The sequence below is a fragment of the Mauremys mutica genome, chromosome 12, assembly GCF_020497125.1.
Source record: "Mauremys mutica isolate MM-2020 ecotype Southern chromosome 12, ASM2049712v1, whole genome shotgun sequence".
Taxonomy (NCBI): domain Eukaryota; kingdom Metazoa; phylum Chordata; order Testudines; family Geoemydidae; genus Mauremys; species Mauremys mutica.
The window spans coordinates 56,327,707-56,337,067 of NC_059083.1; the positions used below are offsets into that span (position 1 = coordinate 56,327,707).

Below are 9,361 nucleotides of genomic sequence, written 5' to 3' on the forward strand. Positions count from 1 at the left end.
TTGTCTTGTGATGGGGGGGTTTCATTGTCAGCAGGATAGCGCTTGCTAGATGGGGGACATGGGTTCCAAAACCCCTTGGAGAGAGAGAGAGGCTGGGGACAGGTATCTGTACTTGGTGGTGCAGGCTCCTTGTGTGAGCCAGAAGCACCAGTTCCACCTATGCTTCTCTCCACTGTGGAATGTCAGAGTTAATTTTTGATTCCCTTAAGAATCTAAATGCAGGTTACTGAGCTGAATTCACTGGTACTGGGGCTCCCCTACTATGAGCTGAAATCACTGAAGAGCTGGACTTGCTGAGCTGAGAGCACTGTGCTAATGAGTGGAGCTGAAATCACTGAAGAGCTGGACTTGCTGAGCTGAGAGCACTGTGCTAATGAGTGGGGAAGCCTGAAGCAATACTGGCAGAGCGGAGTGGAGCAGTTTGTGCAGCCACTGGGTGAGTGGAGCTGAGCAGCTCGTGAGGACGGCTGGAGCGGCTCACAGGACAGCTGGTGGACCAGAGCAGCTGGCAGAGTGGAGCAGCCCACAGAGTAAGTGGAGCTGAGCTGTTTGCGGGGATGACTAGTGGAAGCAGAACCCCACGAAGAGGCAGGGCAGTTGGCCCCGAACCACGTAAGGTGCCCCTTTCTACCTAGGCTGGGGAGGGGGACCTCTGCAAAGAGACTCTTGAACTCTGGGCTGCCTGACCCGGGACAGAGACTTTTGAATTGTGGGACTTTTGGGACTGTGGGTGATTTGGGGGGTTGCTGGACTCAAGGGCCCAGAGAGAAGGACACGGCCCAAGTTGCTGGGGTGGGTCTTTGCTCACGGTTTGACCTATGAACTCCAGTTGAGCTATTTTCCAAATTTCATGCTTGTTGTTGTTTATCTTATGTAATTAAACCTTTTCTGCTACACCAAGAGTCTGTGCTTGCGAGAGGGGAAGTATTGCCTCCTTGAGGCGCCCAGGGGTGTATGTAAGATTTTCCCAGGTCACTGGGTGGAGGCTCGAGCTGGTTTGCATTACGTTGTGGGGAAGGGACCCCTAGGTATTGAACCTGGCCCTTGCTGCTATCGTTTCAGCCTGGCAGAGGGGTTACACTCATATTTTAAAAGCCGCTTCCAAATTTCCCCCACCATGGGTCGGGGGTTCTGCCTTGACCCTTATGGGGTCTGTCTCCTCTTTCCTTTTCCTGTGTGCTGCTTGGAGGGGCTATAGCAGCCGCCTTATCAGGTTTCCTTTTAGGAGGATGGATATCCTTTTGGATCTCATAGGCCTGCTTTGCTCTATCCTCAATATCTCTTGTTAGAACTGCTGCCAGATCCATATCCACTAAGGCCATACGAATTAAAGGGAGAAATCCTCGGATTAAAGCTTGGTTGAAAGGGAGGGCTGCAAAGTCTGTGTTAATGACATTTGTCAGCCCAGAATGTCTCCATGCCAATCTCTTTCTGGCTATATAACTCTCTACTCTCTCCCCAGCCTGATGCTTCTCTTGATGAAATATAACTGTGGGGCTTTCTCCCGGGAAGAGGGTGTGTATTACTTCCCTTTGCACATGTATGTGCTTCTCTGTCTCATCTGCCCTGGGGAGAGGGGGGGCATCTGGATATCATAAGGGAGCCCTGTAAAGTCCTTGGGGGACATACACTCCCTGCATATAGCTGCCACAACAGCTGGAGTGAATCCAGCCATGCCAGATATTCTTACCATCCATCCCAAGGCTGTGCTCCTATTTAGCAGGCCAACTGATTTCCCTACTGCCCTAACCTGGTCAGGGGTAAAGGGTCTAGTCTCTACCCACTCCTCTGTTCCTACCTGACCTCCCTGAGGTCCCCTTTTTGTGACAGAGGTACTGACTATGGGGGCGATTGGAGGAGGTCTTTGCAGCTCTTCCAGTGATTCCTGTAGGGGACTATATGGAGACTGCCCAATGGGATCCTGGGTGAACTCACCAGAGTCCTTCAGCTCATAATTACAGTAAGGGGGGTATGCATTGGGATCCTCCTCTGATTCTATGTCTTCCTCCCAGCTACAATTCCCGCTGATCGCTGCCACGATCCCCCTTTGCTCTCCCAACTGAGCCTTAAGGGCACAAATCTGTTTCCGGCATTCCTCGTGGTCTATCTGGGTTCTGCTTGGGACCATGGGGAGGAGGGGCTGAGAGCTCAGCCGCAGCTGGGGTTGAACTCTCAGCAAGGACCGGGACTGCAGCAGAGCTCTTGGCCCTGGCCAGAGCGTTGGGCCCAGAGCCCCTCCCCTGTTCCGCCATTCCACCGAAGGCCCCACACATGGCCCCACCCCATTTCACCCCTTCCAACCATGAACCTGACCCAATTCTGCCTCCACGCCACCTCTTCTCCCGAGGCCCCACGCCCCTCTTGCTCCTTTCCACCCCGTGCGCTGCGGCCCCGAGTCCAGAAAAGCTCTGTGTCCCCAGAGTGGCCCTGGAGCAAGAGCTCCTCCAACCCCAAGGCTGTAGCAGGGGGGATTTTTCCAGAGGCCCCAGATTGGCCAGGACCCCTGGACATAGACCCTGTGGGTCCGTGCGGTAATCCACCACCGCCCCCATCCCCCTGCCTCTTCCCAAGCCTCCATTATGGACTGCCCATGATTGCAGCCCCAGTGTGCTGAGCACTCTATAAATAAACAGTGATAGTTCTAAACTAAAGGAATAAGACAGGCAAAAGACTGGAGAGGAAACCAAGTAACAGAGACGGGAAATGACATGGTAAAGCTCATATGGCAGGGCACCAGCAGAGCGGGGAACATAATCCAGTCTCCTGAGTCTGAAGCCAGTTCTTTAGGCATGGTCAAGGTTGCCTCTCAGTGCAATAACAGCAGTGAATTAAACCAGGCTGATTCATACACTGATCTGTGAATTGATGGCTGTGTTGGTTGGAGTCTCTTGTAATATAGGTTTCTGGTGCTCTGTGCATTGCAGACAGGGCTGTATTTCCACCTTTGTTTTAGACCACTCCAGCTGGAGATAGCTTTATATGATGTGGAATCATTTAATTTTTGCCCTTACTTACAGAGTGATGTGAATCCATCTGGGGTTTTCTTTTACAGATGCCTTTTTCCCAAAGACGAATCCATGGATGGTGGCTCTGTGGGTGATCCTGGTGATTTTGGCTGGTTTCATTGGCCTCACTGTTTATCTATTTAAAATAAAAGGTAAACATTATAAAGGAAAATATAATGAGATTTTCTTCCAATAAATTCAGTAAGGCTACATCTGAAAAACTAAAAAGGAACATGAAAAATGTAGAAGCAAGAAAAAATAATGGTTTTGTATGGGAATGTCCTTGCAAATGAACTTCACTGAGTTACACCAGCTGAGCCCTCACATTTATTTGAGTACTGAGAAAATAATGTCATACAGCCACGGGAAACATAAAATTAGAGAAAAGAGAAATATTTTCATCTTTGTTCTAGAGATGTGAAACCCATCAAAGTCTCATCAGTTGTACAGTATCTGTGCACATCTTTCACTGAACGCAAACACAGTACACTGGTGAATTTACGTAAATCCCAAAGTATACAGTCCTGTAACTGTCCACACAAGGGAAAAGAAACTCCTTGAAGTGTAAAAATATAATTAAGAAGGCCAAAAAAGAATTTGAAGAACAGATAATGAAATAATCAAAAAATAATAGCAATTTTTAAAAAATACATCAGAAGCAGGAAGCCTGCTAAACAACCAGTGGGGACACTGGACAATCGAGATGCTAAAAGAGCACTCAAGGATGATAAGGCCATTGTGGAGAAACTAAATGAAATTCTTTCCATCAGTCTTCACAGCTGAGGAGGTGAGGGAGATTCACAAACCTGAGCCATTCTTTTTAGGTGACAAATCTGAGGAACTATCCCAGATTGAGGTGTCATTAGAGGAGGTTTTGGAACAAATTGATACACTAAACAACAATAAGTCACCAGGACCAGATGGTATTCACCCAAGAGTTCTGAAGGAACTGAAATGTGAAATTGCAGAACTACTAACTGTAGTCTGTAAGCTGTCATTTAAATCAGCTGCTGTATCAAATGACTGGAGGATAGCTAATGTGATGCCAATTTTAAAAAAGGGCTCCAGAGATGATCCCAGCAATTACATACTAGTAAGCCTGACTTCAGTACTGAGAAAACTGATTGAAACTATAGTAAAGAACAAAATGGTCAGACACATAGATGAACATAATTTGTTGGGGGAAGAGTCAATGTGGTTTTTGTAAAGAGAAATCATGCCTCACCAATCTACTGGAATTCTTTGAGGGGGTCAACAAGCATGTGGACAAGGGGGATCCAGTGGAGATAGTGTGCTTAGATTTTCAGAAAGCCTTTGATAAGGTCCCTCACCAAAGGCACTTAAGCAAAGTAAGCTGTCATGTGATAAGATGGAATATCCTCTCATGGATTGGTAACTGAATCAAAGGGTAAGAATACAGCAGCCTGTCAGAAGTGGTGTGACGAGTCTTCATTTATTCACTCTAATTTAAGGTTTCACGTGCCAGTAATACATTTTAACGTTTGTAGAAGGTCTCTTTCTATAAGTCTATAATATATAACTAAACTATTGTTGTATGTAAAGTAAATAAGGTTTTTTAAATGTTTAAGAAGCTTAATTTAAAATTAAATTAAAATGCAGAGTCCCCTGGACCGGTGGCCAGGACCCGGGCAGTGTGAGTGCCACTGAAAATCAGCTTGTGTGCCTACCCCCGGAATAAATGGTCAGTTTTCAGAATGAAGAGGCGTAAATAGTGGTGTCCCCCAGGGGTCTGTACTGGGACAAGTCCTGTTCAACATATTCATACATGATCTGGGAAAAGGGGTAAACAGTGAGGTGGCAAAATTTGAAGATGATCCAAAACTACTCAAAATAGTTAAGTCCCAGGCAGACTGCGAACAGCTACAGAAGGATCTCTCAAAACCGGGTGACTGGGCAACAAAATGGCAGATTAAATTCAATGTTGGTAAATGCAAAATAATGCACATTGGAAAATATAATCCTAACTCTACATTTAAAATGATGGGGTCTAAATTAGCTGTTACCACTCAAGAAAGAGATCTTGGAGTCATTGTGGATAGTTCTCTGAAAACATCCATTCAATGTGCAGTTTCAGTCAAAAAAGCGAACAGAATGTTGGGAATCATTAAGAAAGGGATAGCTAATAAGACACAAAATATGTATTGCCTCTATATAAATCCATGCTATGCCCACATCTTGAATACTGCATGCAGATGTGGTCACCCCATCTCTAAAAAGATATGTCGGGATTGGAAAAGATTCAGAAAAGGGCAACAAAAATGATTAGGGGTATGAAACGGCTTTTGTATGAGGAGAGATTAATAAGACAGGGACTTTTCAGCTTGGAAAAGAGACGACTAAGGAGGGGATATGATTGAGTTCTATGAAATCATTACTGGTGTGGAGAAAATAAATAAGGAAGTGTTATTTACTCCTTCTCATAACCTAAGAACTAAAGGGTAATCAAATGAAATTAATAGGCAGCAGGTTTAAAAGAAACAAAAGGAAGTATTTCTTCACACAATTCACAGTCAACCTGTGGAACTCTTTTGTGAAGGCCAAGACTATAACAGGGTTAAAAAAAGAACTAGATAAATTCATGGAGAATAGGTCCATCAATGGCTATTAGCCAGGATGGGCAGGGACGGTGTCCCTAGCCTCTGTTTGCCAGAAGCTGGGAATGGGTGATAGAGGATGATCACTTGATGATTACCTGTTCTGTTCATTCCTTCTGGGGCACCTGGCATTTGCCACTGTTGGAAGACAAGATACTGGGTTAGATGGATCTTTGGTCTGACCCAGTATGGCCGTTTTTATGTTCTAATAATATTTTTTATTTGTCACTGTTTATTTTATTTTATTTATTTATTTGGGGAATGTGATACAGACGTTGGTGTCATTATCTTTCCTCCAACAAGTAAATTTTTACACAAATTTGTCTCCTCGTTATTATTATTATTATTATTTTGATGGGGAGATTTTAGAACCAGAAACACCACTACCTCAATAAGAGCTTTGCCATTGACTTCAGGGAGTGGAGGATCAAGCACCAAATGCACAAGTCCTAGAACAATACAGTTGATAATATTAGGGCCTGAAATTACACTCCTTGCACCCCTAAAGCTCCCAGCAAAGTAACTGGAAATGTAGGATATACAAGGAAGCAGGACTGGGCTCTAATTCTGCAGGGAATTCATAACTTTCACAACTGTAAATCCATGGAAATAGTCACTTTTTGATATTGAACTCCAATGTAGTCACATGATTAGTAAAACATAAATTGAATGTTTATTATCGAGGTGCTAAGAATTCACATAATGAAAACTTTTCTTTCAATATGCATTAACTGTAAATATTCTTAGATAACTTGTATTTGGTCCGGTTTGCTTTTTTAATTTTCTCCGAATAGAAACTGTTCTATGAAGTTGTTATTTTTTGTTGTTGTGATTATTGGTAATAAAGGAATACCAGCTTGAAACTCACATGAAATATCCATAATGTATTGATGATAATTCAGTAGGTAGGAGATGGGAACAAAGAAAACATGATGTAAGATATATCTTCACTGAGGGTGAAATTCCCCTCACACTGGAGGTGCCATGAAGTGGGAGACAAGGGGGACTCTGTGCCCCCCTGCACAGCGGGGAAGGGCTTCATGCCAGCTTAGTGTCAGTTTTTCCCCTTTGTGCAGAGTTGTTTCTGATAGGATGAGAAATAGATGATATGAGTTGGGTCTATTCTTGGTTTAATCTTGTTATTTACAAAACATGTAGAGGAAAGTCTTTTATCCTAGAACACAGTAAAAACCAACAACAGCAGACAGTTTCCTTGCTCAGAAAATCCCCAGTCTGCCACTCTAGTGAGTTCTGTGCCCAAGAAGCCCTGTGTGCTTCTTCTTCTTCACATACACACACACACACACATATACAGAGTTCACTATCAGGGAAAGCCCTGTTGGCTTTGTGCTCAGTGCAGTGGGCAGTAGTTTTCATTATTTCTAGCTGGATCACAACATAAAAGGCCACAATTATTCTTTCTACTGAACCTGAAGGCAGATGCTTGGCTTTAACAAAGTCTGTGATTCTCTTTGGATCAAATCCCATGAACACCTGTCAAAATAACATCAACAACTGCTGAGAAAGGGGTGTGTGTGTGTGGTTATATGTACTATAAATCTTGCAGGAAGCCAGAAGCTGGGGCTAGGGAGGGTTTCTTGCAGAAGCTGGACAGTGAAGTACAGGGAGAAATGGAGACAGAGACTGAGGAATTTCTGGGATAGCTCTGTTTCCTTATTATAACAACATGATCTGGTCAGTGATATAGAAAATGACTCTGTTGATCTTTACCGTTGTCACATGACAAGTATCAGGTCAGCAGAGACATAGGAATAAAGCCACCAGGGCCAGGATTTTGTAGATTCCAGATAGGGGATGTGCAGGAGCTGTAGCTCAGATCAAAGTGAGTACACTGGCCATTGCGAGGCTTCAGAGGTGCCCTGTGTCCTGCCTGTGGTATCTTTACTGAAATCTCTTTTTGCCAACGAAGTGCAGTGCACCTGAGCACTACAATGCTGGGCCCTTCAGAAACACCCCATGGTAGGTAAGGAAATAAATGTATCTATTCCAGTGGGGGGGGGGAGGGAATTCCTAGAAACTTTCAGGTTTAAAACCAAGCCCTTTTTGAATCATCACAGCTAAATATTGTCAATTGTAACGTCTCTCTGCCCAACAGTTCCATAATTCAGATACTGCCCTCTTTACCTGTAGAGTGAATTTTGCACGTAGAGAATAGAGCCCTTTAACTGTGTATCCAGGGGGATAGAAGCTCTGGACAATAAAACTTGATATAATAATGAATATTTATTTCTCTACCTTTTCAGGGAAACTTACTGCAGAACTTGGTAAGTCTTCTTTTCTTCTTTCTACTTTTTGCACTCACTTGTATCCTTTCCAGAGTGTTTTGTTGTTGTGGTGATGTTGATGTTGTTTATTTCGTTTTTTGTTACATTGATTGATTGATTTGGGGTGGGCAGGGTTTTTCTGATTATTTCTTTCTTGTGGGGGTTGTTTTTCTTTTTTCTATTTAAGTTTTAAAAAATGTAAGATAGAGCTAAGGCTGATCAATGTCACACAGAATAAACAAAATTTAAAAAGAGATTTGAAAAGAAATGAGCTGTCAGATTTAATTTTGATTCTGACAATACTGAGAAATAGCACAGAAAACAAGTGGAAAGTGGATCTTTGTCATAAAAATAAAATTAAAATTAAATTGGCAATATTTTGAAGAAAAATGTTTGTTTCTGAAAAAGGCAATTTTTCAAGAAAAACACTTTTAATTCAAAAATTTGGATTAGCTTTCAGATTTGACTTGCTGTGTCTGAGTAGAACTCATTGGACTCAGTGGAACTGTTCAGATCTGTAAAGTTAAGCACATGCATCAATCTTTTCAAGATCGCTGCACATATATGTTCTATTCTGCTCCGCCTAAAGTAAATGGGAGATTTTTGACTGACCTCAGTGGGAACAGGCTCAGGCTTTTCTTACCAGGTATTTTGCATCATAATTCTAATGTGTCCGTGGGAAAAATCTGATTGTAAATTTTTGACAGTTGCATAGGTATTGGGACTTGTGTTTAAAGTGTAGCCTCAAAGAGAGAAGCACTTACACAATCTAGGTGTGTTTCTGATTCTTTATTTTAATTTATCATAAACATCTATTAGAAATTATAAATGTATTTTTCCCTCAGTGTATCATTCTGTACACTATTGAATCCTATAGAATTTGTTCAAGTGAATACTCATCTCTGATTATGTGGTTGGTTTCAGGCTGGAGAAAACTTGCTGTCCATATGGAAAAAGGTAATTGAAGATCATACTGTATCAATGTTCAAGTCTCACATTTCTTGATTGTCGCAGTGGGTAGTTCAGGGCCGACCTCACAAACATCCTCTATATTAGTGCACATCGGGATGTGAGACAGGTTTTATGCCTATGTCCTGTCACAACACAATGCATTCAGATCATATCACAGCTCCTCCCACTCCTCAGTCTGCATGTTCACTGCCCCCTGCAGGGCTTTCTAAGAGCACCTCCCAGTGACTGTACAGAGCCAATGGGACATGCCCCTCTCCATCTGCTCATAGACTCATAGACTTTAAGGTCAGAAGGGACCATTATGATCATCTAGTCTGACCTCCTGCACAATGCAGGCCACAGAATCTCACCCACCCACTCCTGTAACAAACTCCTAACCTATGTCTGAGTTACTGAAGTCCTCAAATTGTGGTTTGAAGACCTCAAGCTGCAGAGAATCCTCCAGCAAGTGCCCCATGCTGCAGAGGAAGGCGAAAAACCTCCA

At 43.2% G+C, this 9,361-nt stretch overlaps 1 long non-coding RNA gene across 1 annotated transcript; it reads left to right on the forward strand.

The window, feature by feature from the left end:
- Positions 1–3,085: 3,085 nt before the first annotated feature.
- Positions 3,086–8,526, forward strand: LOC123345147. The gene is made up of 3 exons (XR_006572734.1): positions 3,086–3,157; positions 7,885–7,905; positions 8,366–8,526. It is a non-coding gene; the product is annotated as an uncharacterized LOC123345147 (long non-coding RNA).
- Positions 8,527–9,361: the final 835 nt, after the last annotated feature.